We start from the raw sequence: 3,611 nt of genomic DNA, 5'->3' as shown, positions 1-3,611 counted from the left end.
AGGAGTCGGTCATTAGATGCTGTGCTGCCGCAAATCCTGCTGTAATTAATTTTCTCCTGAATTAATTAGAGGAATTGTGAAGGCAGGCTGGGCCGGGAAGGTGTGGGGGAAGTTTTCCAGGGTGATCTATGGTTTGTTGGCAGAGCAGGAATTAAATCTCCTTCCTCTGCCTTCCCAGGCTGTTTGCTGGAGCCGCTCTCAGCCACGACTGCGGTGGGCAGGGGTGACGGTCCTGGGCACAGCGTGTCCCTGGGGAAACTGTCCCAAATCCCAAATGCTGCTTCAGGCCGTTTTCCCTCTTTTTTGGTTTTTTTTTTGGTGTGTGTGGCACTGGCATTGAAGTGGAGCAGGTGGGACACACCACCCTGAGGCTGAGCAGTGCTGGGCTCTGGCACCTCCGGGAGGGAGGAAATCCAGCCTCAATTCCAGGCTCCAGAAGAGAAGAGAATTTAGGGGATGTCGGTTTGTTCTTGTCCTTTACCTCGCTGGCATCTCCATGAGCTGCTGGGCAGGTGGAACAACGCATTCCTGGGAAGGGTGAGGAAAATTCCTGCTGCTTTCGGCAGTGTCCGTGCTGGCTCCTGGCATCCCTCTGGATCTCACCTGCTCGGGGTGAGCCGGGCCGAGGGCTCTGCCTGCCCCTGAGCCCGGCTCCTGCTCCTTCCAGCCGCTCCGGGGGGCGGTGGGAAGGGAAGGCAGGCTGGCAGCATGGGAATGTGGAGGCTTTTCAGCCGTAATTATCGGCCTCAATGCCGAGCGGGGGGAGGGGGGGGAGGTGGGAGCCAGGGGAAAACCCACGGGGAAAGCAGATTCCTCCTCCTCCTCCCTCGCCATGGAAAGGGAGCAGGCTGGGGGTGAGATGGAAGGGATGACAATTCCGGGCGAATCCTCAATTCCCGTGCTGGGGGTGAAGGGGATGCTGTGTTTGCCATCTCCTGCCGGCCAGCTGATCCCGAGGGATGAGTGCCGAGCCTGTCACTTGGAGTCAGGGTCCCCCAGCTGGCTCCTGACGAGCTCTGGCCGCGGCACTGCAATGCGCTACTGCACCTGCTTAATTAACCCCAATTAGCCCCGTGCTGGTGCCTCCAGGAGCACAGGTTGAGGGGAGCCGGGGCACAGCCCTCCCCAGCAGCTGGTGGCACCAGGAGCTGCTCGAGGCTCCCGTGGTGACACAATCCATGGGTTTGAGCTGAAAATGGGGTTGGAACGTCCAAACCCGTGGCTGGAAGTGGGATTGGGTGTCTGTGTCTGTCACCCTGTGTCAGCTGGGGACAGATCCCAGATGAACTGTGACACAGGAATTAGGTAAAATCAGCCTGGGATCTGCAGATCCTTCCATCCATTTGGGACCTGGATCCATTTGTGGTGCTGGAAATGGAGATGTCACTGCTGTTTGCCCCAGCTTCTCCGTGTTTCTCACCTCTGGTTCTCCCAGCCCGGTCTCACCTTCCCAATCCACTGTCAAATGTCTCTTCCCCTTAAATTTCATCAGAACTTTTATTATCAGGGATTTGGTACATCCTTCCTGCCAGATTCCCGGGGCAGGAATGCTTCCAGCTTTAATCCCACCTTGGATGAGCTGTGGCACATCCTTTGGCTCTGGCTTCATCCTCCACAGCACCCCAGCTGTGGGACCACAGCTGCTTTCTGCAGCAGCTCCCCGCTGGTGCAGCCAGGTCTGTGTGCACCCAGGGCTCCTCATTCCCCCATTTTTTCCCCAAATCTGGGAGATTTGTAAGGCTACGTTGGGCAGGGGCTCAGGTTGCGCTTCCAGGGGTTGGGCTGCCGTGGATCCTTGGTTTTCCAGCATGCCTGGTCCTTTCTGTGCCATCCTGCTGCAGGTGCAGGACCTGCTTCTCTCCCTGCCGGAGCCTTTGGGGCTCCGGAGCTGAGGGAAATCAAAGCCCCGAGGTCCCTGTGCCCCTGTGAATGGGAGCTTTGTCTCGGCAGAAAAGGCCTTGAAAGCGATCTGGGGGAAGGCGATTGTTATCTGCAGCTCCTGAACTGTTTGGATCCTGACTTTGTCAGAGATCTGGTAATTTAAACTTCAACCTGCTTATTAGAAATTTGAGAGAATAGTTTAATAATAAAAAGCAGATTTTTTTTCTCCCCTTTGTTCCTGTGCTCCTCTTTCTCCAGGCTGCTGGGGATATTTAATCGTCTGATACCCCCCCAGTCTCCACCTCCCTCTTGGCTTTTAGTTTTTTAAAGAATGGGAGAAAATGGCAAGAGGTTTCTTTTTGAGGGCTGCCAAGCCGGGCTGTCCCTGTGGTCCCTGAGCTTTTGGGAACGCGGAGAGCTGAAAGGAGCTGGAGGGAATGTCAGCGTCCCAGTTGTCCTTGCTTTAACGAGGCCTGGAAATCCATCCAGGTGCAGGGGTGCCCTCCAAGCAGGACCCTCCTGGCTGTGCTGGTTGGAAATGATACAAAGTTTAACTCTTTTAATTTATTTTTTTCCTCTCACAAAAGCTGTGTTCAGTTACATACAAACCAGCGCTCTGCTGCTGCGGATCCTCTCCGTGCTCTGACTGCTGCTCCCCTTCTTCTCTGACTGCTGCTCCTCTCCTTCCTCTGACTGCTGCTCCTCTCCTTCCTCCTCTTTGTGTTTTTCCAACTTTGCCATGAGCTCTTTGGCGGGGTTGAAGGAACACAGGTTGGTTTGCTTGTCGCAGATGCAGCAGCGCTGGGATTTGCAACGGCGCTGGAGGGCACAGCTCTCACAGAAGCAGCGCCAACACTTGGTGACCACGAGGTTCTTGAAGGAACCCCTGCAGATGAAGTATTTGAAGGGCAGGTCCCCCTCATGGCTGCTCACCTCGTCGTTTCCATCGTCGTTGGCGCCGTCGCGGCCCTGGTGCGGCTCCCATGGGATCTGCCAGCCGTGTCTGCAGTCCCAGCGCTCGTGCGGGAATTCGCAGCTGGCCCCGAAGGCACAGAACCCGCTCTCGTTGTGTCCTTGCAGGTCTGGAGCCCGGTGTCCCAGTGCACCCGTGAGTGCTCCGGAGCACGGATGGGCCCTGTCCTGTTCCTGCAGAGGTGTTTTCCATCCGTGTGTCCTTGGGCTTCACACGCTGCTGGCAGCTGTTACTGCCACGGGAAATTCTATCATCTTCCTTTCCTCTCAGCTCCTCCTGGATTTCCTCCTTCCTTCTCCTCCTTCCTTCTCCTCCTTCCTCCTCCTCCTTCCTCCTTCTCCTTCCTTCTCCTCCTCCTCCTGTATTCATACTGTTCACCGTACTGTGGCTCCTGTGCCTTCAGGGCCAACAGATTTCGACACCTCTTGGTTAGGGTTGGGGTTAGGGTTCCATCTTGCTTTGAACTCACCTGACTCAGGGAATGCGAGGTCTCCCCGGATGATATTTCCTGTGTGCACTTGGAGCCCCTCACAATCCCGGAATGCATACAGCATTGAAAGCCCCGTCCCATCTGGGTCGCCAAAATTGTCACAGAAACTGCGGGAAAACCAAAAAACTCTCCAACAACATTTGCAGTGAAAATTATTCTGGCCAGGCTGTTGTTCTGGCTGAGTTGTGACACAGAAACCGTTTCACCCACACATAGCCCAGGTGTGCAGAGGAAATCCTTCCATCACACGGGAATTTTATCCGATTT

The 3,611-nt window shown here is 55.4% G+C and overlaps 1 pseudogene across 1 annotated transcript; it reads right to left on the bottom strand.

Moving 5' to 3' along the window:
- Nucleotides 1-2,478: 2,478 nt before the first annotated feature.
- LOC309580317 (E3 ubiquitin-protein ligase RNF113A-like) lies at nt 2,479-3,223 on the bottom strand (annotated as a pseudogene). The gene has a single exon. The product of its transcript is annotated as an E3 ubiquitin-protein ligase RNF113A-like (transcript).
- Between the last annotated feature and the right edge of the window lie 388 nt (nt 3,224-3,611).

The sequence above is a fragment of the Coloeus monedula genome (assembly GCF_965178545.1).
Source record: "Coloeus monedula genome assembly, chromosome: 19".
NCBI lineage: Eukaryota > Metazoa > Chordata > Aves > Passeriformes > Corvidae > Coloeus > Coloeus monedula.
This window is presented reverse-complemented; position numbering and strand designations above follow the sequence as displayed.